The sequence below is a fragment of the Hemitrygon akajei genome, chromosome 1 (genome assembly GCF_048418815.1).
Source record: "Hemitrygon akajei chromosome 1, sHemAka1.3, whole genome shotgun sequence".
Taxonomy (NCBI): Eukaryota; Metazoa; Chordata; class Chondrichthyes; order Myliobatiformes; family Dasyatidae; genus Hemitrygon; species Hemitrygon akajei.
In genome coordinates, this window is record NC_133124.1 from 118,308,882 (window position 1) to 118,335,443 (window position 26,562).

Below are 26,562 nucleotides of genomic sequence, written 5' to 3' on the forward strand. Positions count from 1 at the left end.
TCTTACTGCCTTGGGAAAGCAACCAACATAATCAAAGACCCCTCCCACCATGACATTCTCGCTTCTCCTTGGTTTCATCAGGCAGAAGACACAAAATCATCAGGACACGTTCAACAAGCTCAAGGACAAATTCTATCCTGCTTTTATAAGACTCCTGATTGGATTATTCAAGATGCATTCTTGATTTCTCAATCGATCCCATAGTAGGCTTGCACATTATAATTATTATTGTAGTCAAGTTGTTCAGAGGAAGCTCCCCAAAATGGCAGCCTGCAACCTATTTCAATTGCTGTTGGCTAAGGAATAAGTATTAGCCAGGACAAATCAATCAATCTTGAAGAAATTATCATACCTTGTATAGAAATATGTTTTTACGCATCTTCAACAACTTTTCTGACAGTGCAGTACTCCCTCAGCACTCTGGTTCTTTAAAGCTGTTATAGCAGGGAGTCATAGTAGGGAAAAGAGTTTGACCACATATTAAATGACAACCTCGGACAACCAAGTCCAACTCCTGGCCTTCATGTGTGGTTTAGCTATTAAGCCTGGCAGAACTGTTTCTACTGAAAGACAGAAGGGCCAAAGAGGGGTTACTGGTGCCTTAAAACTAAGTCGCTTCAGGAAGAAGGGGATCTCCTAGGAGAAGGAAAACTCTGATCTCAAACCTCTACTGCTTTGCAGCTATATCCACTCATGGTGAAGGCTTAATAAGTAAACCACAAGAAAAAATCTGGAGCTGAAGTCCCTCAGGCAGTACTACATTAAGTTCAGTACTGACTGGTAACTCCTACAATGTTGTTGGTGGCAAACTCTGTTGGTCACTGCCATTCATTTGGATTCATCAGTTGCATGGAGAGGGGGAGCCAAACATATGGGCAACAGCTTGCTCTCCATATCGTTGTGCCCTAGCTTGCATATCACGTAGGCAGCTGGGACGCAACATTCACGGTCGACCACAGCCAGTGCTGGGACTCAAGTGTTCCCTCAGTGACACAATTTGGCATCAGTCTAGATAGTTGCACTTAGGTTTCTGAAGTGGATCATGAACACACAACATTCAAGCTCAAAGGGAAGGATGATATACATTGAACGACTGCTAACAATCAAGGTAAAACTAATGTGGAATCATTTAAGAAGTAATTATATGCCTTTCAACTCTTTCTCGATGGATTAACTAGAATGGGCAAATTGGCTTTATTCACCCAGGGGATTTTTTTTTGGAGTTTCTCTACTGTCAGCTTAAGATAAACTCTTGGAGCTGTGTATTTCAAGAACATTTTAGTAAACATTTAAAATTTGCAAAGCTTAATCAAGAACAGCTGAAGTGAACTAGTTAAGGGCAAGTTGCGCTTGACAAATTTAGTGGAGTTGCTGCGGAAGAATCCTAACTTTCTGAAAGAGAAACAGAAAGTTGAGTTCAGTACACCTAGTTTCAAAATGCTCATGTATTTCACAGAGGTTTGTCAGAAGCCCTCCAATGCACATAATAAGCAGTTATGTGGTAGTCCAAATGTTAAGTTGATAGATGAATGGAGAGCAGAAGAGTTTGGGTGAGACTTTAGCAACAGCAAAGAACTCTGAAAAGAATACCACATACTCTTATATTGAATCAGCACAGTGTACCAACTGACATTGCAATTTCCCTCTCTGCATAGTTTCAGTCCACTACCAATCATACATACCAATACCAATGCAGTGCCCATAAAAATGCCAATGTACATCGAATGCAATTTTCACACATTCATTAGATTTGCAAGCGCAATTTGCCTTTAGCAAATTCAGTTGAATTATTCTTGCTTAACACATGCAAATTTTTGAATACTTGCAAATTTAATTTTGAAATATATGGCTGACATATAGTGCTCCACATTTAACCAATTTATCAGTAAACTCTGTGAATGAGGATTGTCGTAAAACACTGTAAAATGTCATAACCCATCCAAATTGTGTGCTCTTTACATTTTGCATCTTCAAGTTAATTTAATATCAGTTCTCCTCACCCCAACTCGAGTAGAATTTTCATTTTCTGCCATGGCTAGTTATGGAAATTACTGAAAGGATTTCCAACAAAGCTCAGTACATGGCCAAATTGACAAAAATCAGTAAAAATGCCGTGAATTATAGTTATACTTGGATGTTAGAGAAGCAGGCAAATTATATAGAATTTTGAAGCAAAGTGACAGAATTTTCATACCAGTCATCTCCAGCACTCCTGGGCCTTTTTCCATCACTGGCTCATCCAACTAGGACAAGAGGGCAGGACTTCAGGATTGAAGGACATCCATTTAGAACAGAGATGCGGAGAAATTACTTTGGTCAGAGGATGGTAAATCTGTGGAATTTGTTGCCACAACTGTCTGTGGAGGCCAAGTCATTGGGTGCATTTAGGCAGAGATAGATAGGTTCTTGATTAACCAGGGTATCAAAGGAGAAGGCAGGGGAGTTGGGATGACTGGAAGAATTGGATCAGCCATGATTGAATGGCAAAGCAGACTCAATGGGCCAAATGGCCTACTACTGCTCCTATATCTTATTGTCTTATGGTCTTATAACTAACTCAGTATATCTTCCTAGTCCTTCCTCCCTCAGGAGACTACCCAGCAACTTCTTAAAAGCATCCATAATACTTGACCCACCCATTCTAAAATCCACATTCCTACCCATCTTTTTCTGAAGTGAGGTAACACTTCCAGCCTTTAGGCAGGTTAAAGGAATTAATTAGAAAAAGAGGGATAATGAATGTTTATTTATTTGTCAGGCATATGCAGCATCCAGGTGGCAATAGCACCTCAGGTGAAAGGGCTTGTTATGTCCATTCTGGGGCAATTCACTCATTTTTGGGCCCCACCCAAAAGCTCTTACCATGGCTCCAAGTAGATGTTTGCATGAGACAGCAGCCAAATCCGGGTACACCACTTCGACTGGCGGGTTAAACCAGGTGCGGGTAGCCGGCAGACCTCATACCCCGGTGAGTTAGGAACATGCCTGTCCTAGCATGCGAATTCACCTCTGGTGGACTGAGCGGATGAGATCAACAGTGACATCCAATGGCCAGGAGGGTGGATCTGCAACACTTTATGGAGAACGAAGGGCTTTACAAGGCACAGAAGAAGTCATGGTCATCCACTGTAATCAAGAAAGACCCTAGTTCGTGATGACTATTCATACCACTGGAGTTGGATTGCTGCAGTCAAGAGAGTGGAACTACCCCAGTACAATGGCTTTTCCCACTTTAAAAACTCCCACACAAGTCACCTGTGATTGTTGGATATGATAGACAACCAACTGTTCATTTGTAGGATAAGTTCTTGTGGTACTAACCAAACGTCTGCTACTGTACACATCTAACTTCAGCTCTAATTGTGGATTATATTAACAAAGGTGTCCTAAGGCACAACTGAACGTTAAGACAGCCAACTTGTTGCACGGAAGACAAACCTTAGAACAGTGCAGTGCAGGAACAGGCCTTTGCACCCGTGATATCAATGCTGACCAAACTTGATGCCAAATAAAAACAACCCCATCTACTTTGTATATCCTCCCCTTTTTCACCTGTTCTTGGATCTGCCTAAATGCCTGTAAAACATTGTTGTCATATATGCTTCCTCCACTTCCTCTGGCAACATGTTTCAGGTTCTACCACACTCGGTGTAAAAAAAACTTTCCTCACAAATCCCCATTAAACTTTCCCCTCTCACCTTAAAGCTATGCCTTCTGGTATTTGACATTTCTATCCTATGTTAAAGAGCCTGGCCATCTATGTCTCTCATTATCTATAAATATACTTCCGTCAAATTGCCCCTCAGCCTTTGACATGCCAAAGAAAGCATTCTGAACTTGTCCAATCTCTCTTTATAGCTAGTACTTTCCAAGCCAACAACATCCTGGTGATCCTCTCCAAAGCCTGCATAAACTTCATGTAATGCGGTGACGGTGCACAAATCACAAAACCATGTTGACTGTCCTTAATTAGTCCATGTTTTATTTAAAATCTTGTCCTTTAGAACCTTCTCCAATAATTTCCCCATCTCTGATGTAAGACTCACAGGCCTATAATTAGCTGGAAAATCCCAATTGCCCTTCTTAAACAAAAGAACAAAACTGGCTATTCTCCAGTCCTCAGGGATTTCGCACGTGGCTAAACAGGATACAAAGATCTCTGTAAAGAATCTCTGCTCTTGCCTCCCTCAATAACCTGGGGTAGATCCTATGAGGCCCTGGGGACATCTAATTTAATATCTTTCAAGAGACCCAACAAGAGACTCCTCCTTCTTGATCTCCACATGTATCAACATAACCCTCCCTGATTTCACTATCCTCCATGTGTCCTCCTTGGTAAATACCAATGTGAAGTACAAATTTAGAGTTTGCCCACTTCCTCTGGAGATGTTGCTGATATTATTTTAAATTATGAGTTTGTTCTGAATTAGAGTTGTGAATAGAAAAAATTGGTTATTTGCTCACAGTTTAAAACAGACTTGTGGGCACTCATTCAAAATCTACTAGTGCATAAAATTCTCTTTAAAAACACAGTGGCATGAGAGGGCAATGAGAGCAAAACCACAGAGCCTTCCATAGAAGAAGGAAACTAAAGTTACCCAAAAGCTTACATACTCTTTGCCTTGTAGCCAACTACAATGCCACATTGACTAAGACAGATGAAAGAGATAAAAGAGAACATTTTAAAAATGGAATATTTGTAATTTATAGTTCATGAATTCAATATAATAATCTCATTACATTACAAATTCATGCTTTATAAAATAGAAGTAACATTACACAGAAATACCCCCAAGGAAAACATAGTTATGAGTTTGAACATAAATAACTTATTTAGTAACCCAACACATTGAGCAAAATGGCTAAAGGGAAACAAATTTGTCCAGAGATTCATCTGAGATGACAAAATGAAACACATTACGTAGTTGTGTCAACAAGTTGACCTCTCCCCCTGAAATCGTCCCAGTTCTTAATATTAGTCTGTTTAAGCCGAACAGATTTCCAAGCAATAATGTTTCTTTAGTTCTTTGCTGGATTTTAAATCTAAACGCTCAGCCGACTACAAATGTTTCTGTGCCTCTCTCTGTTTATTTTTGTTTTATAATATACAGCATTTTACAGTTCAGTGAGACTATTTTTGCCCAAAGTTACATAAGTGGATATACAGTATTTACATAACTTTAAAAGCTGAAGAGGAAGTGCAATGTATTCAGTGTATTCACTTAGACCAGCCAGTAAAGACTCAATATGCTTCCTGTGTGTCTGTACCATACAATGGAAATAGCCAGGCTGCTTTTCATCTACACATTGGAGATAAAACTGTATCTTTAAAGCTGTATTAGCTCTTACAGTTTCTCATAGTTTTCCGTCAATGCTTTGGCAATTTGCATTAGCATCAAACAAGCGATAATGGGTCAGTGTTAGACAATTCCCATCTTCATTTCTAATGTTGCCTCTTCTACAATAGTCAGAGTTTAAATGAGCACCCTTCAAACCCCAAGACACATGGGGTTCCTCCTGGAGTGAATGACTCCCTCAACTCTCATTGCCAGGATCCCTAATGGTGAACATAATTCTATCCTTATCCCATTCCCACTATTTCGATTCCAAGCAACACAAAAAACATTCTGGAGAACTGAATGGCTAATTGCCCATGTTCCTTCACAGATGCTGCCTATTCCGCTGAGTTGCTCCAGCATTTTATGTGTTGAGCATTTTGAGCGAAGAAGGTTGAGAGGGGACTTGATAGAGGTATTTAAAATTATGAGAGGGATAGATAGAGTTGACATGGGTAGGCTTTTTCCATTGAGAGTAGGGGAGAATCAAACAAGAGGACATGAGTTGAGAGTTAGGGGGCAAACGTTTAGGGGTAACATGAGGGGGAACTTCTTTACTCAGAGAGTGGTAGCTGTGTGGAACAAGCTTCCAGTAGAAGTGGTAGAGACAGTTTCAATATTGTCATTTTTTAAAAAATTGGATAGGTATATGGACAGGAAAGGAATGGAGGGTTATGGGCTGAGTGCAGGTTGGTGGGACTAGGTGAAAGTAAGCATTCGGCACGGACTAGAAGGGCCAAGATGGCCTGTTTCCGTGCTGTAATTGTTATATGGTTATACGTTATATGGTTTGCTGCTGTTTCCTGCATCTCCCCCTCCTCCCACCTTTCAAATCTACTCCTCAGTTTTTTTTCTCCAATCCTGCGCAAGGGTTTTGGCCCGTAACATTGACTGGACTTTTTTCCATAGATGCTGCCCAGACTGTTGAGTTCCTCCAGCATTTTGTGTATGTTGCTCAGATTTCCAGCATCTGCAGATTTTCTCTTGTTTCTGCAGTCTCTCTCTTGTGATTCCTGTCCTTATTTTCTACCCTATAGCAAATCACATTGCTGTCCCTATACATAATCCCTTACACTATCCCCATCCTTAACCTCGTCCCTTTCCCCTTGCCTCCATCGTCTCCCAACAATATCCATATCTTCTACCCACTAGGAAAAGGTTAAACCTTCACGTAAAAAATCAAGAAGGGAAGATGCCCAGAAATGAGTAAAAAAGCCATCATATTGAAATGAGGCACAACAAATGGAATCATGTTTGGTTATGGTAATCAATATTGATATCTTATCTGACCTCATCATGGAAGGAACATTGTCACATACATAACATACAAAACATACATACATACATACATACAAACATAACATACATTGTTAACATACATAACATAACATACATAACATACATTGTTATAACATAACATACAAACATAACATACAAAACATAAATAACAGACAAAATGATCCCTCTTATTCCTTTTCAAAAAAAGAAACATTATAATGTGATTTCTATTTCTAAAATTTTAAACATATGCCTAATAAGTTAATGGCATTAAGTAAATATTTTGCTGTTTATTATTCTTTATCAGTTGCACTACTAATAAGTACTATTCATTTTTAGTGAGACCCAGCACAGAATGGGGGACTGCATTGTCAAGTACCTCTGCTCGATCCACAAAATTCCCGGTGGCCACGATTTTAACCCCTATCCCCATTCCAATTCTGACTTGCCACTCCATGGCCTCCTCTCCTGCCACGATGAGGCCACTCTCAGATTGGAGGAGCAACACCTCATGTTTCATCTGGGTAGATTCCAACCTGATGGCATGAACATAAATTTCTCAAAATTCATGTAATTACCCCTCTTTCTTCTTTTCAACTGCCCACTCTGGTCTCTTACCTCTCCTACACCCCTGCCTATCACCTCACCCTAGTGCCCCACTTCCTCCCTTTTCTTCTATAGTCCACTCTACTCTCCTATCAGATTCTCCCTTCTCACCTTTACCTTTTCCACCTATCACTTCCCAGCTTCTTCCTTCAACACCCCTCCCTCACCCACCTGGCTTCTCCTATCAGCTTCTAGCTTGTCCTCCTTCCCCTCCCCAAACTTCTTATCTGACACGTTCCCCTTCCTTCCTAGTCCTGATGAAGGGTCTCGGCCCAAAACATCGACTGTTTATTCATTTCTATAGATGCTGCCTGACCGGCTGAGTTCCTGTATTTTGTTTGTGTTGCTCATTTTTAAATTGTTTAAAAGAGGCTCTGCATGTAAGTTCTGCAATTATCTTTAAATCAGCTCCGTCTATTAACCAGTAAGGGACAAAGGCCATTCAGCCCCTTGAGTCTGTCCAGCGTACCTACCGGCTCCTCTTCTGGCATCCTCTTAATCCTATGGACTTCAGTCAGCTTGGAAAACCTTTAGATTCTTTTTTATAGAGTCTAACAAACTTCTGCAGATGTACAGTGGTAAGCATTCAACTGGTTGCATTTCGGCCTGGTATGGAAATTCCGATGCACAGGAATGCAAGAGGCTACAGAGAGTAGTGGATTCAGCCAGTTTCATCATGGCTACAGCCCTCCCTACCATTGAAGGCATCTACAAGAGGCAACGTCTCAGGAAAGCGACCTCCACCATCCAGGCCAAGCCCTCTTCTCGATGGTGCTATCGGGCAGGAGGTACCGGAGCCTGAAGATCCACCGCTCAGGGTTCAACAGCAGCTTCTTCACCTCCACCATCTTCCTCTGTAAATGAAACACTTTAATGTGCATCAATTAATTGCTTATCCTACTATACTTCCTCCACATACTTAAAGGTGGAATGATCTGTCTGGGTGGCAAACAAAAGCTTTCATATGTGACGGTAATAAACCAATAACCTCTTCCAACACTACCTCACTCTATTATGACAAGCTGAGGAGGAACTCTTTCCCTCAAAGAGGTGTGAATCTTTGTAATTCTTCATCCCAAGGCATTGCAATCCTGGCATGCTCTGTCCTGAACCACATTTTTAGGGTATCTCATAAAGAATGCTGAAGCCAAACATCTGATCGGCTAACTGGTGGAGCAGGCTTGAGATTATGGGTTATGGGGAAAAGGCAGGTAGGTGGAGATGAGTCCATGGCCAGATCAGCCATGATCTTATTAAATGGCGAAGCATGCTTGATGGCCCAGATGGCCTACTCCTGCTCCTATTTCTTCTGTTCTTTTTATTCCATTTGTCCTGTTCTTATACCAAGAGGTTAGTTTCTGCAGTGTTTTGGATCATATGGATCCAAGGCATTATATTTACAAGCTGTCTGATGCTTTGCAGAGTTTAGGACCAATAATACTTAACTAAGCAAATATTGGTCCCTCCCTCAGCACCAATTCTCTGTGCTCCATCTGCACCCAACAATTCAATGCAAAAACAAAAATGTGCAACACAAATTAAAGAAGTAATTGGCAATTTGTTCATTATTGTCATATAGGTATGCTGAGATGCAGTAAAAAGCTTTTGTTTGTGTGCCATCCAAACAGGTCTTTCTATGCATACTGTAAGTGCATCGCGGAAGATCAAAAAGAAAACCAATAACGGAGTGCACAATAAAGCGGTACATTTCACAGTAAGTGCAGTGCGGGTAGACAAATAAGGTGCAGGGGCCATGACGAGGTAGATTGAGAAATCAAGAGTTCTTTATCGTACAAGAGCTCCATTCGAGAGTCTTAAAACTGCAGGATTAAAGCTGCCCTCGAGCCTGGTAGTGTGTTTACCCATGTGCTCAAGGGATGGGCATTTATATTGGATGAAGAGAATGACAGAAACTTCATGAATTATATAAAGATGGAATCTGATGCATAACTTGTCAGAAATACTTGCATTTATATTGTGCTTTCCTTTCAGGATGTCTCAGTAGCTCTACATGAGGTTCAGCTACTTTTATAATATAGAAAACATGGCAGGCTGGTTGCTACATAAGCCGTGCTAGGTAAGTATGCCTGATCTACTTTCCTGAAGGACAATTGTGAGCCAAAAAATACTTTTACATGCCTTACAATACACTAATTTTGTGGTCACCCTCACTGGTACTAGCATTTTAATCCTACATTTTAATTAAATTGCATTAAATAAAATTTCCCAGGAACTGTGGCTAGATTTGAACTTTTGGCTCCAAATCAGCCATCCAGGCCTCCATCTTACTTGTCAGTAACTTAACCACAAAATTACATTGTATCCTATAATTACCAGATGATCTACTTGTTCAGTGGTGTTCATTGAGGAACAAGTGTTGGCCACGACAACGGACAGAGCATTCTGCTCTTCTACAACACTATGCTATGAGATCTTTTGAATCTGGCAGAAAGAGTGCAGAAGGAGGATTTGTTTAATGCCCCATAGAAAGGAGATACTTCAATTAGTGTTCCCTCAAAACCATCACAGTATTCTTCCTCATTCACTGTTTAAGATGCCAGAGGACGGCTGATAATTTAAGAACTACCAGAAAGGTACATTAAAACAACACACACAAAATGCTGGTGAAACACAGCAGGCCAGGCAGCATCTATAAGGAGAAGCACTGTTGACGTTTCGGGCCGAGACCCTTCGTCAGGTACATTATTTTGTTTGTTAAAGAACTTGCACTCTGCCTTGCAGCCATTTCTTCAGTGGGCTTCCCTGCACTGACAGGCTGTCCAGTAAGCTCTGCAGTGTCACAGGGTATCCACAACACTTCAATTACATGTTACGGTTCTTAAGGTGATGTCAACCAATGTTACACGTGTTACAAGTATGATATTTTCACCCGGAGTTCTATGGAATGAGATTGATTTGGAGGTGGAAGGGAAACTGGGCAAACAATGCACTACTAAAGAATTGTGTAAAGTTTGGTCTGGACTGAAGCAACAATCCGCTGGAGGAACACAGCAGATCAAGCATCTCCTGTGCAAGGAAAGGAATTATTTAACTTTCAGGTCAAAACCCTGCATCAGGACACAAACCATCAGCAACTCTTTTCTGCCCGCAGATGTTGCCCAATCCGCTGAGTTCCTCCAGATTGTTGTTCCAGATTTCAGCATCTGAAGTCTCCTGTGTCTCCACTGGTCTGACCTGATGAGTCATGCTCACACCTAGTTTGGGTAGAATCATAGCAGAGAAAGCTAGAGCATCTGACTCATCGTAAGAGGGACATGACTATCTTTGACAGACTGCAGCTTCTGTAACTGACTAAGTTGGATGTAAAATAAGTTGTGCTTGGTTTCAATGTTTCATTAGGTAAGTGACAAAGAATCCAGAGCCACACTTCCATTAATGGGGTGATCCTTTGAAAACAGACCCTTTCCTGCCAAGTAAATGCCTCTGATTATATGGATGCTGATGTTGCTAATCATGCACTGAATTTCAGCTCAAAAGGATTGTACTTGTTTCCTTAACCCAAACTCTAACCTTGCTCAGGAAAGTATGGAGATCAGGAGATCAAATCAATTTATGTTATAACTTGAGATAAAAGATGAAGAAATGCCAGCTGGCTCATGGGGCCTGACCTGTCATAATTTGATATAAGTTGTTCATATTCTAGTCTGGCTTTCATCAACATGTCTTCCCCTAGTAAAAGTAAAACAACAGATGAATATACTCTGAGCTCTGGTAAATGGAAAAATAAAGATAAGCTTGTATCATAGAAAACATTCTATCTAGATGCATCATAGCTTGCTATGGCAGCTGCTCTGCCTGGGACTATGAAAAATTGTAGAGAATTGGGAATGCAGCACAGCCCAACACACAAACCAGCTTGTCTACACTTCCTGCTGCCACAGGAAATGCAACAACATAATCAATCACCCTTCCCGCCCTGGTCATTCCCTCTTCTCCCACCTTCCATCAGACAGAAAATACAAAAGTCTGAAAACACATACCACCAGGCTCCAGGTCAGCTTGTACCCCACTGTTATCAAACTCTTATGTGAAAATAATGAATGCTTGATTTCCCAATCTACCCTTTCATGACTTTATTTGTCTACCTGCACTGCTTTTTCACTGTATCTGTAACACTATATTCTGCACACCGTACTACTATCTCAATGCACTGCATATCTGTATGGAATGATCTGTCAGGGTGACACACAAGTACAAACTTTTCACCGTAGCTCAGTACATGTGGCAATAATAAAGCAATTACCAATTGTGTAACTTCTGATAAGGCACCCATCCTTATTAATCCCTTCTTCCAATTTTTGATACATAACCTACTGTGATGAGGTGATTCAAGTGATCATCTAGACATTTCCTAATTGCTGTAACCAGTTTCCACCACTCTGGCAGTGTGATTCAGGTAGTCATGACTCTCCGACTGAAGCAGATTCACCTCTAAGTGTTTTCTCCTTACCCTGGATCTATGACTTCTGCTCTTAGTTTGTTAAGTTCTCATTGCAAGGGAAATAAGAATGATCAGTAAGGTTTTTTTTATTCTTTGATGAGATACGAACATCTCCAGAAACGTTTGGTGAATTGGTAAATTAATTTATTATTGTCACAGATACCACGGAATGTCTTCCTTCATTTCAGGTCAATTCATTGCAACAGTGCATTGAGGTTGTACAAGGTAAAGCAATAACAGAATGCAGAATAAAGTGCTAAAGGACAGAGAAAGTGCAGTGCAGGTACACTATACGGGGAAAGTCTACCGGTGTACAATAAGATAAACTCTTGATCTCACAAGGTAGATTGTTAGGTCAAAAGCCCACCTTATCATGCTAGGGAACCCCTGATTAACAGAAGTTACCCTTGATCCTGGTGCTATTTGCTTTCAGGCTTTTATATTTTCTGCCCAATTTGAGGGGGGTGATGAGAGGTTTGGTAGGATTTTGTTATGCTGTCTGATTTGCCAAGGCAACAACAAGTGGAGACTCCCTGGAGGGAAGGCTAGTTCCTGTAACGTGCGGAGCTGTGATCAGAACTCAATGTAGTTTCTTGCATTTATTGCACACTCACTGAGTGGTCATGCAGTCAAAAGTCAGCCACACTAGCAGCTCTGAAGTCTCATACACTTCAGGCCACACTGGATAAGGACAACAGATCTCCTCTGAAAGACACAAGTGAACCAGATGGATTTTCACAGTCATCCATTGGTGTCATGGGTAACATTATTACTTGGGCTGCAGAAATTCCAGCCATAAATTTTAATCACCTGTCACACTGTAATCATTTCCAGAAAAATCTGTTACTGGAAGTCCAGAATACAGTTAATACTGTATATCATTTCACTTTGCAGAGAGTTCAGTGCTTGGTTTGTTTAAACAAAATGGTGATAAAGGGTAAAAAGCTTCAAGTTGAAGTATCTCAATTCAAGCTGGTGTGAATGTTATCAATTGATCTAGGAATTAACCGACCTGCCTGGAATGTTTGACAAACAAATTTTCTCATGAATTATACATATTAATGATAACTATTATTAATGGGGTCTTGTAGGACCTCAGGTATTTCCATCACCTCAGGCTGAAAGAATTGCACATGAGCTACATGACGGTTCATTGAAGCAGGTAATGGATTAGGTCTCCAACAGCAAGAAATCACTGCGCAAATTATCATGATTATTCATATGGCATATAAAGCATTAATTAAAAGTGTAAAAATGTTATTGATTGACAAGAAATTTAACCCTATGTGTGCCACACTGTTTTCCACATGTAACTTTTGCCCTCCCCAACTTTCAAATCAAGACACTTATTGTCAAATTCACAAATACAAGTAAAATGAGTAACGTGTTTATGGTAGCATCACAAACACCTCGATTCAGACAACAGACAGAACAGGTCCAGCATCAAAGATCCCCACTTCCAGTGGCAGAAGTACAGAAGCATTAGGTCCAACACCATCGGGTTTAGGAACAGTTATTACCCTACAGCAATCAAGCTCCTGAACAGGTGTGGATAACTTCACTCACCATTACTCTGAAATGACCCTATGACCCATAGACACTTTCAAGAGCCCTATATAATTCATGCCCTCAGTGTTATTTTTACTTGACAGTTTGTCTTTGCATATTGGTTCTTCGTCAACCTTTATTTTGCCGTGAAATTCTATAGTATTTCTTTTCCCCCAGTAAATGCCTGCAAGAAAGTGATTCTCAAGGTAGTCTCGTGTAACATAAACATAATTCAATAGTGAATTTACTTTGAACTTTAAAAATCATACATAAATTTTGTAAGACAATGAAGAAAGAGCCTGAACAGGGCATCACATTTGTAAGAAGGGAGTGGAACTTTATCCCACTGCTTTCTTGAAAGCCTGGTTGCCAGGTTATCTGTTGCTTGTTAATTTGCAATGCAAGTCTCATGGTGAAGGTCAGTATTTACATCCCACCCCTGGTTCCCCAGAAGAACATGGTGGTAAGGTGATGCTTTCACTGCTATGGTCCTTCTGGTGAAGGTACACCCAAAGTGCTGTTGGAGAGGGTGTCCCCAGATGTAGACCCAATGATCAACAGCAATATACTTCCGTGATGGAACAGTGTGTGGTTCAGAAAGAAATACACATATGATGGTGTTTCTGTGAACCTACTGCTTGGTGGATTTGGAAAGTGCGTTCAAAATTGACTAATAAGCATGGACTAGATGGGCCAAAGGGCCTGTTTCAGTGCTGTAGTGTCCTAAGACCCTCTTCTATGATAGGCACTCAGTGAGAAACTACAGGGCACTTTATAGCAAATAGACACTGCAGTAACTGTGCATTGGTGGTAAAAGGGAGAGAGATGTTTAGGGTGACTAGATCAGGGTGCCAATGAAGAGGTTTACCTTTGTGCTTTGTGCTTCTTGTGTTGCTGGACCTGAACTCATCTTCTACAGATATGTTATCTTCTTTTGATAATCTATAGATGGCAGAAAAACTTTGGGTTAAGTCACTCACCATGGGTACACACAGATTACCCACAGCGTTTATATGATTGCTTCATTCAGATTTCAGGTTAATGTTAACCTTAAGAATGTTGATGGTGAAGGATTCATCATGGTGATATCATTGTAAGTCAAGGGTAGATGGTTAAACTTCCTCTTGTTGGACATGTTCATCATTTGATACTTTTGAGGCATCGATGTTGTTTGCCACTTGCAAGCCTATGCATGAACGTAGCATGGATGTTGCTATATGTAGGCATGGTCTGCCTCAGTTGCCAAGGAGCTGCAACTGAAATGCACATCCTCCAAACATCAGTGTACTGCTGATCTTATGATAGAAGCGTGCAATGCTGGTGGCCACACTACAGGAAGAATGAGCTTGACTGGAGAAAGTACAGAGGAGATCACCAGGATCTTGCCTGGGTTGGAGGACTTCAATTACGGGCAGAGATGTGATAGACCAGACTTGTTTTTCCCAGGAGCCGGTGGCTGGCATGAGGTAAGTATATAAAATAATGTGAAGCATATATAGCATAGATTATCAGTTTCTTTATTCCTTGGTACTGTATCTAAAACAAGGTGCCATTGGTGTAAGATGAAAGTAAGGAATTTTGAATGCGATCTGAAGGGTCAGTTTTATACACAGAATGGTCCAAATGCAGGCAAATGGAATTAATGTAGATTTGGTCAGCTTAGATGTGATGTGCAAAGAGCCCAGTTCTATGGTGCATGACTCTATAACTCTTGTGAATGTCATTAATGAAATTGGGGAAAATATTTGGGTTTTGAGCTTTTCGACTGCTATTGGTGTTGCATTCGTCTGGGCATGAAGAGAGTTGTGCAATTTTTGCTTTCTGGCCAACAAAAAGGTTTGGGAAAATGAAGAGGTGAACAATTTCCTCCACGTTGATACTAACGAGTCAATTCTCCATGGAGAACCAAAGTGATCCAGTCATGGGAGGCATTCTCAATGATTTCATCTCACCCGCTCTGTGATTACAAACCAGTGCCTTTCTTCATTCCCCTTAAATTCAAAGCTACCTTGAATTTTTTGTTTCATTAAATGATCTCAAAGTAAGCCCAGATCAAAATAAACAATATACTGTGCATTCCAGTTAATTGGGCCATTAGTTAATTGATGCAGCCACTTGTTTGGGACAACTTTTAAAGAACAAATTGAGAAAATGAAGAAAATTGCCAAGACTCCTCTCATTTATTTGCAACACTATGCTATTTAATTGGTCAGAAGACTGTTGCTGACAAATTTCTGGCTCACGTCAGTTTTGTGGTTTGCGTGGCCATTGGATCATGCTTAGAGTGAACAGTTTCTAGATAGCATTATTTGTGTTGGTGTTCAAAAAGCAATGATTTTTGTTGCTGATAGTTAGCGAGAAATAAGCAGTAAGACAATTCAAAATGGTTTCGCTCACTGCAGTTTCAAGCATTCAGGCTTGGAGATGCCAGAAATGGCCAGGAATGAAAATGAGATGACTTCACTATTTCAACACTTTAGGAACTATGAAGAATTTGAAAGTATTGTCAATCATTTTGAATGTTATCTTGGAAATGAAGATTTGGAAGATACAATCATCAAAAGCATTGCATGAAGGCAGTACATTATCTGCACTAGGTGTCTGTGCTGAGTTTGTTCATTGACAGTCAATCAAAAGAACACGGCAGCGTTCGGTGGATGCATTCTTCTTTTGATAACTATTAGGAACCAATACACAGTTTTATAGTACTGAAGCAGTATTGGTAATGTTCTAATTTGTTCTTTATTTCATTTAAATGCATAATTTGTCACTCAGTTAAATGGTAGTTTGTCTTTTTGATACCTTTTTAACTATTTCCATGAAACTTCAGCGAATTGGAACAGCCACTTAATTAGGTCAAAATGTACTGGTCCCAATGTGTCCCAATTAAGTGGAATCCTCTGGAATGAAATATTGGATTCACTCAAATGTTTAGCAACATCTCTGGAGGAAACAGTAGAGTTAGTGAATGAGGGATCTGATTTTTTTTTTAACTCAGAAGCAGTAATTCCAGAACTTTGGGGCTATGAATGAAAGTGAAGATGTCTCCATTTCTGTAGTGCTTTCTTCATCCTCAGAATAATCCAAAGTAATCCACACCTAATAAACTCTGCTTCAAGTACATTCACCATTGCAATATACTATACTAAATCTGCAAATGGCAAGTTCCCAAAAAAGAGAACTGAAATTAAAAAGATAATCTCAGTTTAATTCTGCTAGTTGAGGGGGAAAAAAACAGACAAACACAGAAAGAACTCCCGTCCTCTTCTTCAAAAAGGCACAATGGCATCTTTCGCACACACCTCAGAGAATAGGCAGGGCCTACGTTTCACATTTCATTTGATAGATATTAGAATACTCTCACCATTCTGTAACAGATTTGTCTTCAGGCTCCAGTATTAAACTGAAGAGACCTCAGTTCAATCTTGATTTCTGCTGCTGTCTACGCAGAGTTTGCACATTCATGTGGATTGTCCTCAGGTTTCCCCCTCCCCCCAACATCCCAAAGACTTGCTGGTAAGTGAATATAAATCTCTGTAAATTAGCCCTGTGAGGTTGATGGCATAAAGAATAAAATAGGAAGCTGATGGCCATATGTAAGACAAATAAGTTGCTGGAAGTTAAGGAAAGAAAGGAATTAGACTAATAGTTGACATGGATCCTATTGTCTTATTATTATGTGTATAAAATGTAAAAAATGTATATATATACTTGTGAGTGCAGCAAAATCTGGCACTCATCATCAGTAAGACGGAGGAGCTGATTGTGGACTTCAGGAAGGGTAAAACAAAGAAACACGTACCAATCCTCATAGAGGGATCAGAAGTGGAGAGAGTGAGCAGCTTCAAGTTCCTGGGTGTCAAGAATCTCTGAGGATCTAACCTGGTCCCAACATATTGATGTAGTCATAAAGAAGGCAAGACAATGGCTATACTTAATTAGGAGTTTGAAGTGATTTGGCATGTCAACAAATAGGCTCAAAACCGTCTATAGTTGTACTGTGGAGATCATTCTGACAGGCTGCATCACTGTCTAGTTTGGAGGGGCTACTGCACAGGACCAAAAGAAGCTGCAGAAGGTTGTAAATCTAGTCGGCTCCATCTTGGGTACTAGCCTACAAAGTACCCAGGACATCTTTAGGGAGCAGTGACTCAGAAAGGCAGCATCCATTATTAAGGACCTCCAGAACCCATGGCATGCCCTTTTCTCACTGTTACCATCAGGTAGGAGACACAGAAGCCTGAAGGCACACACTCAGCGATTCAGGAACAGCTTCTTCCCCTTTGCTCTCCGATTCCTAAATGGACTTTGAATCTTTGTACACTACCTCACTTTTCAATATACAGTATTTCTGTTTTTGCACATTTTTAAAAATCTATTCAATATACATAATTAACTTACTTGTTTATTTATTAGATAGATAGATAGATAGATAGATAGATAGATAGATAGATAGATAGATAGATAGATAGATAGATAGATAGATAGATAGATAGATACTTTATTCATCCCCATGGGGAAATTCAACATTTTTTCCAATGTCCCATACACTTGTTGTAGCAAAAACTCCTTACATACAATACTTAACTCAGTAATAATATGATATGCATCTAAATCACTAACTCAAAAAGCATTAATAATAGCTTTAAAAAAAAAAGTTCTTAAGTCCTGGCAGTTGAATTGTAAAGCCTAATGGCATTGGGGAGTATTGACCTCTTCATCCTGTCTGAGGAGCATTGCATCGACAGTAACCTGTCGCTGAAACTGCTTCTCTGTCTCTGGATGGTGCTATGTAGAGGATGTTCAGGGTTTTCCATAATTGACCGTAGCCTACTCAGCGCCCTTCGCTCAGCTACCGATGTTAAACTCTCCAGTACTTTGCCCACGACAGAGCCCGCCTTCCTTATCAGCTTATTAAGACGTGAGGCGTCCTTCTTCTTAATGCTTCCTCCCCAACACGCCACCACAAAGAAGAGGGCGCTCTCAACAACTGACCTATAGAACATCATCAGCATCTCACTGCAGACATTGAATGACGCCAACCTTCTAAGGAAGTACAGTCGACTCTGTGCCTTCCTGCACAAGACATCTGTGTTGGCAGTCCAGTCTAGCTTCTCGTCCAACTGTACTCCCAGATACTTGTAGGTCTTAACCTGCTCCACACATTCTCCATTAATGATCACTGGCTCCATATGAGGCCTAGATCTCCTAAAGTCCACCACCATCTCCTTGGTCTTGGTGACATTGAGACGCAGGTAGTTTGAGTTGCACCATATCACAAAGTCCTGTATCAGTTTCCTATACTCCTCCTCCTGTCCATTCCTGACACACCCCACTATGGCCGTGTCATCAGCGAACTTCTGCACATGGCAGGACTCCGAGTTATATTGGTTTGTTTTATTTATTATTTCTCTCTCTCTCTCTCTCTGCTAGATTATGTATTGCATTGAACTGCTGCTGCTAAGTTAACAAATTTCACGTCACATGCCAGTGATAATAAACCTGATTCTGAAGAAGTCTCCATGTACAGAATCCCAAGGCCCTAGCAATTATTCAGCACTGAAAAATTTTGATCAGTGCTACAACCAATGTAGTTTTCATGACTCTGCTGGAGAGAAGGTCAAGCCTGCTGGCAGAGGTTAAAGTTGGGGTTGGGAATTGTGAGGGAAGTGGGTGAGGGAGGGAGTTGTTGGTAGGGGTGAGTGCTCCCTAGAAACAACAAGGACATCGAGAGAACTCAGCAGATCAAGTGAGAGGAAAGGAATGGGCAATGTTTTAGATCGAAACCCTGCATCAGGATTGAAAGCAGAGTAATGAGCTGGCTGCACAAAGAGGAACAGGGTAGATGCGAGAAAGGATTATGAGGTTATTGATGGACTGAGGAGGCGTGTAAGATGATAAGTTGGTAGTGCCAGGTTATGGATGAGTTGGAAGACAACAGGTGAATGACAGATTTAAGCAGAAAATAAAGAAAAGAGAAAAAAAAGAGGAAGATGGGGGAAGAGGAGTGTGAAGATAGAAGCCTGCTAAAGATAGAAAGATATGGGCCAAACACAGGCAAATAGGACTAGCTCAGGTAGGCAAGTTTATTGGCAGGGACATCCTGTTTCCACTAAAAGATAATATAATGCTATTGATCGATGTCTCTATTGGAGTTATTAAGATTAAAGAGGAAAAGGACCTGCCAGAGGAGCTGGAATTTCAAAGGTTGTCAATGTGATTTTTTTTATCCCACTTAAGATATGTTTTAAGTTGTGGGGACACAAGAGACTGCAGATACTGGAGTCTGAAGCAACAATCAATCTGTTGGAGAAACACTGCAAGTCAAGAAGCATCTGTGGAGGGGAAGAAATTTTGCAACTGGATGTCCTGATTCAGGGTTTACAACCCAAAAGTTTGACATATCCTCCTACCCCCCCCCCCCCCCAAAATAGATGCTGCTTGACTTGCTGAGTTACCTCACCTTGGGGCTCACATGCACAGGATCCTCCTGGATGCAACTGCAGAAATCTGCTTTTATGTTGCAAAACCGCTCACAAGCATTCTATCAACACTGAATCACATAATGGAAGAAGCGTATCGTTCAGGAACTCATCTCCACTTTAAGTGAAAGAGCAATGGTCTAGCAGTTCTACAGTCATTGGCTCTTCCATTGCCAGGGTGAGGCAAAGCACAAGGTAGAGAAAGAGTCCCTCACATTCCAATGCCAAGAACACTGAACTCTCCAATTTCAGTTAAACTACTCCCCCTGTCCCTTTCTCTCCCTATATAATCTACCCAAGCCTTTCACACATACCATTTTCCCAAAACCTCCTTGACCCCAGTCCAACATCTCAGAGTTTCTTTCTCCTCACCCATCTACTCCATTTGCTAATCACCCACACCCTCTTCCCACTGGGTGCATTACGTTTCTGACCACCCCACATCCCCTATTTGGTTCCTTGTTGCCTTCCTTCTTCTCAGAGTCCACAATCTGCAGTCTTTTGTATTTCGCTCCTATTTACTTTTATTTAGGCCCAGATAATTTTATACACTGTAATTAAGGCTCTTCTCAACCTCCTCTCTTCCAAAGAAAACAACTTGAGCTTATCCAGCCTTTCCTAATAACTACAATTTTCAATTCCTAGTGACCTCCTCCTAAAACTCCCCTGCACCCTTTCAGTAAAGTCACATCTCTCCTCTAAGGTGATGACCAGAAAAATATGCTGTACTCAAGTTGTGGCCTTATAGATGTTTTATACAGTTTCAGCACAGTTCTAGCATAATCAACCTGATCTTATATCCTAGGCATCAGCTAATAAAGGAAAGCATCCACATGGCTTCATAAGACTCTTTATGAAGACTCAAAACATCTTCTTCCCCACATTATCCAAAGTCTGAACCAATCACCCCTTCCTGATCACATTCATATTCTCAAATCCTTAATTCTATCTTTTCCATTCCTATCACTTTAGCACATCCATTTACACTACTGTACTACTGTATTGTACACAAACACACACACACACACACACACACACACACACACACACACACACACACACACACACACACACACACACACACACACACACACACACACACACCACCAATCCATTGCTTTGCACTCATCACGGATGTTTCCTGTTATACTTATTACTCCATGTATACTGTTTATTCTGTGAGCTTCACATGAGTGAGGAATTTCATTGCACCCTAGAGTATATGACAGTAAGCTAATCTGAATCAGAATCTGAACGTGACTAATCAGATCATCTATACACGTGAAGTCAAAATGCTTTCCTCCTGCATGCCAACTACACAGTTTATGATACTAGAACAGATAACTAGATAAGGTTGAAAGTGTTTCTTAAAGATGAACAATACAGATGTCTAAGGGTATCTGGAGGGAGATCTATGGTTTAGGTCCTGGGGCAGCCTCTAATGGTGAGAAGCAATTAAAATTAGGGACCCCAGGTTAGAAAAGCACTGACACGTTAGAGTGTAAAATATTAAATTATCTGTTACTTCAAGTTCCACAGATCTTTTTCCCATCCCTGTCTCTCCCTCAAGAGCTTCACCATTAGCTAGCAATGCCTTCAGTACTTTTGGTTAAAATACATCAGTATGCAGGGAGTATTTCCCATTGTTAAAACTATCCCATACTGTAGCTATTGAAGATCTTCAGAATATGAAGATATCCTTGATTATGTTGGCTGGGTTGATGCAGAGATGATGATTCTCTTGAATTTTGTGTCACAAACCAGGGGTCACATTTTAAAATGAGTCATTCAGGATGGGACAGCAAAAAAAAAATTAATCAGAGGATTGTGATCTTTGGAATTCTCTACCCAGACAGTTGTGAAGGTTCAGTCATTGACCAGATATATTTATATATATTAGAAGTATGAAATTACAGTGGATTCTGATTAATTTGGCCATCAGTAAATCGGGACAGCCACTTATTTGGGATAGGTCTTCAAGAACAAAAACTAATTGAGAAAATTGCTGGGATTCCCTTTCTTTATTTGTGACACTATGCTGTTTAATCAGGGCAGGAGATTGCTGCCAAACAGGTTCTAATGAGCGTCAATCACATGCACTTGTGTGGCTGTTAGACACTACATCATGCTTAGAGCCAACAGTTATTGAATAGCGTCAGTTGTGTGTGTTTGTGTTCAAAAAGCTGTGATTTTTATCACTGATAGTTGATGAAAAATAAAGAGTAAGGCAATTCAGAACGGTTTTGCTCACTGCCGTTTCAAACGTTCAGGCTTGGATATGCCAGAAAATGCTGGGAAAATATTATTTCAACAAGTTTGGACTTATGGAGAATTTCAAGGTATCAACAATCATCTTGAATGTTTCAATGATAATGAAGATTTGGAGGAAGCAATCATTGATAGCATTGTATGAAGGCAGTCCATTATTTGCACAAGGAGTCAGTGCTGATTTTGCTCATTGTGTACAGTGGATGAATTCCTCCTTCGATAGCTATTAGGACCAAATTGCATTATTGCTACAAATTATTGTAACAATATTGGTAGTGTTCTAATTTGTTCTGTATTTCATTTAAATACATTATTTGTTTCTCAGTTTGTCTATTTACAGCTTTTTAACCACTTCTATGAAATTTCAGCTAATTGGGACAGCTACTTATGTGGGCCAAATATTTTGGTCCCAATGTGTCCCAGTTAACTGGAATCCACTGTATTTGAGTTATTGCAAGGTACTGGTAAAAGACCAGCTAGAATCTTACTGGTTCCCAGCCAAGTACAGCAATGCCAAATAGCCTACATTTTCTTCCACTTAAGTGAGCTTAGTTCAATTAACAAAAAGTAGAAAGAAGTTAAATGAAATATCAAAAACAAATTGCCCAAAGCAAGGTACCAAGTCTCTGGATGCATTCAAGAGAGAGTTAGATAGAACTCTTATAGATAGCGGGGTCAAGGGATATGGGGAGAGGGCAGGAACAGGGTACTGATTGTGTATGATCAGCCATGATCACAGTGAATGGTGGTGCTGGCTAGAAGGGCTGAATGGCCTACTGATGCACCTACTGTCTATTGTCTATTATCAGACTACACTGGAATACACTGGGTATTGAGAAGTCTGATGGCTTGGGGGAAGAAACTATTACATAGTCTGGTCGTGAGAGCCCGAATGCTTCGGTGCCTTTTCCCAGGTGGCAGGAGGGAGAAGAGTTTGTATGAGGGGTGCGTGGGGTCCGTCATAATGCTGTTTGCTTTGCGGATGCAGCATGTAGTGTAAATATCTGTAATCGCAGGAAAAGAGACCCTCACACCTTCTGTTGATTTTAAATCATGAGACCCCCACCAGAGAGTCACAAACTGCTCAGTTCCATTTCAGATGTTCCTTCTTTGTTTTGAGTAGACACAGGACAAGGATCCCTAAGGAGTTTAAGAACGTCTTTGAAGTATTCTCACTGTCGTTCAGGAAGACCTCTTGTCTAGTGGCATCTGAAGAAGAGTGCATTCTGGGACTCCATGTGAATGATATAGCCCATCCATCAAAGATTAAGCACGATTTCCACTACAACATAACTCCCCACATAAGAACATAATTGTCTATAAAGCACTTTGAGGCACATTTAACAGTTTTCTTTTAATTGGCATTAAATAGAGGCAGTACCCATCTTCTTAGATACTGCAGGTGTAAAAGTTCCCACTGTACTTTTTGGAAGAAAACCAATGTTGTTCATCTCAATGACCTGGCCAATGTATATAGCCCAAGCTCTAAATTCATGCACAAACTTCAGTCACCTACCTGTTTTGCTCACCTCACACATCCAAAGTCAATCTGAAGCGCTCCATTTGAACCGCTTCCAACACACTTGATTCATATATAAAGGATGGGAGCTGATCTCACTGAAGAACAAATCGATGAGGAATTGTCAGCATGGACATTCAGTGCCTACTTCCTCTACCTAGAATCCAAAACCAGGTGTCACAGTCTCATAAAAAGAGGACTGAGACAAAACTGCTCCATTCAGGGGATGTTTCTTTCCCATACCGCAGTGGGTGTTCAGTCATTGACTATATTCGATCTGAAACATCGGCACTCACAAAGATGCTGCTGCTGGGTTTTTCTAGCATCTTCTGTTCATTATTTTGGTTTTCCAGCATCTGCAATGTTTTGCTACAGCATACAAACATCTCCAGGGCTGACAATTGACGGGCGATTGGGAGCGGGCGGAAAAGGAATTGCAAACACAAGCAAGTCTGTAGATGCTGGGAATCCAAAGCAAAACAAACAAAGTGCTGGAATAACTCAGCAGGTCAGGCAGCATTTATGGAAATGAATAGACAGTGGACGTTTCAGGCCGAGACCCTTCTTCAGGGCCCTGAATTGCACCTGAGAGATTATTATTGATAATATTGAATTGAGCAACAATCTCAGTGGGGCAAATAGTTTACTCTTTCGCCAGTTTTCTTTGTGGACAAATCTAAAAAATTGAGGTCCTGCCCACCCAGGACATTCTTTCTTCTCTCCCCACCCGTCAGGCAGAAGATACAAAAGCCTGAAAGCACATACGACATGGCTCAAGGACAGCTTCTATCCACTGCTATAAGACTACTGAACAGTTCCCTGGTACGATAAGATGGAATCTCAATCTCACAGTCTTCCTTGCTGTGGCTTTGCATCTTGCTGTCTGCCCGCCCTGCACTTTCTCTGTAACTGTAACACCTCATTCAGCATTCTGTTCTTGTCATACCTTGTACTAGCTCAATGCGCTGTTGTAATGGAATGATCTGTATGGACGGCATACAAAACAAGTTTTCCTCTGTACCTCAGTTCATGTCACAATAATTAGCCAATACAATTGAACTGCTGTACCTGAAGGGGTACCTGTATGCATATCTATGAAGAAAGAAACTTTGAAATGGCAAAGGCTAAGTGTAGCACACTATTGTCCTTTTGACTAATTATATATATATAACAAAGATATTAGATATTTTAAGCATCTTTGTTTAAACCAGCATAGATGTGCGCTTTCTGTGGAAGGTACACCTACATCATTTAAAATAGAAGGCATTTTTGCATCTAAATCAAACTGAACTAACTCCAACATATTGCACTTCCTAACAAGCAGAAACTGTCCATTAAATCATCACTTAGAAAACAGATTCATCAGGAGCACTAAAGCAATAATTGATCTGCAAACATTGCCTCTGTACCTAGGCTTTAATTCATGTTTTTAGTCAATAACAATAATTACTGCATTACTGACATTGCTGTGAAAGGCATTTGTGATCTTTTTATCCCACAATCATAAGTATTCCTTTATGATTACTGCAGGGGGATAAAAAAGATAACAATAGGACTGTTTGCACACCGCAAATACCATAGAGGCTTTGCAACTGCGGGAACATTTTAACAATCACTTCTGGCCTTATTTTCCTTTTTTTTCTTCATTTATGTGAACCCTGGGGTCGTAGAGAACAGAATAACCCGAGCCCTCCATTATGGAAAAAGTGTTGCTTGATTGAACTGTTCTCCAGCGTAAGTCTCAGTGTTCCAGCCATTTTACAAGGTAACTTTGCCAGCATTAATCCATGTGATAAGCACATAGTGAAAACACAGAGCAGAGAGGGAACGATGAACAAACTTCAAATAACCAACAACGTGTATGTTTATAGAAGGAGCCAGCAGACAAGACTTTAAACATGGGGAGAGAAAGTTCTTGGTAGCATTTAAAATATTTTGCTATCTATTTTATTTATATTTATGGTAGTGACCATAAACAGGTTAAATGGCAGCAAAGTACTTCCAGTGATTCTCATCTCCTAACTTGATTTACCTTTGCAAAAAATAATTCTCAAGTTTTATTTCAGTCCTGATCACATTAATACACAGTTAACTAAACATTCATATGCGTCATAAAACACAAATGTCTGGAGGTCTGGAAATGCAAGTGTTTAGTACATGTTCAAAGTCATATTAAGTACAACTCAATTCACTCGTAAATGTAAAAGGAATATACAAACGAACAAAAGCCCAGCTGGGAACAGAAACTGATTTGCACTGGTCTGTAATATTTCCATCAATGTTTGCCTGATGCAGCATTTCACCACAAATGTTATTCTACAGTTTTTTTTTCTGATGACTCATCTTTAAAGCACTGTGCTGCCAAAGCTATAACATTGTGTATTTTCTGTTTTGTCTTCAGACTCTTTGGTGTTTACGGTATCTACTGAAGCATCGCACCATACCAGTTCTCAAAAGCAAAGTGCTTGTATTTGTTTTCACTGCTACTGAACAGCGTTTTTTTCTCTTTGCCCTCTTTGCAAATCTAAGCAGTAAAATATGGCTAATTGTTAAAAATCATCCTGCTTAATTGCAAAGGGAATGAAAATAGAGTTAATATATAAACATATTGAAGCCAGTTGCAGATTAGGACACTTCTAAAAGCAACAATTGTTGTTTTAATGTATTTGGCATTTTTTTGCTGATTTGCTTGTACCTAATTACAAAATCACATCAGTGACACTTTTTTGACATTTTTTGTTATTACTTGGAGAACAATAAGACATCTTGCTTTGTGGCAGAGAACAACCTTTCTGTTGTGTGTAAATCAACTGTCGATTGAAAATTTAATCCACAGATAGCTTTTTAAACTGCAAAATCTTACTTATTAACTAATATAACTGCGTTTCTCTTGATCAAAACAATTCCGATTTCTGACCTTTGCAACATAAATATACATATTACTCATAAAGTAAATAATTGAAATGTAACTTTGCATTCAATGTAATCACAGTTTAAATACGTAGATTAAATGTTATTTCCGATGTATCAAGATGACCTAATTCCTGAGTCATGTAGCCTATT

At 40.2% G+C, this 26,562-nt stretch overlaps 1 long non-coding RNA gene across 1 annotated transcript; it reads left to right on the plus strand.

Annotated features, from left to right (window-relative positions):
- The first annotated feature begins 953 nt into the window (after nt 1-953).
- LOC140732894 (uncharacterized) lies at nt 954-26,562 on the plus strand. The gene is made up of 3 exons (XR_012100185.1): nt 954-1,108; nt 9,213-9,297; nt 25,901-26,562. It is a non-coding gene; the product is annotated as an uncharacterized lncRNA (long non-coding RNA).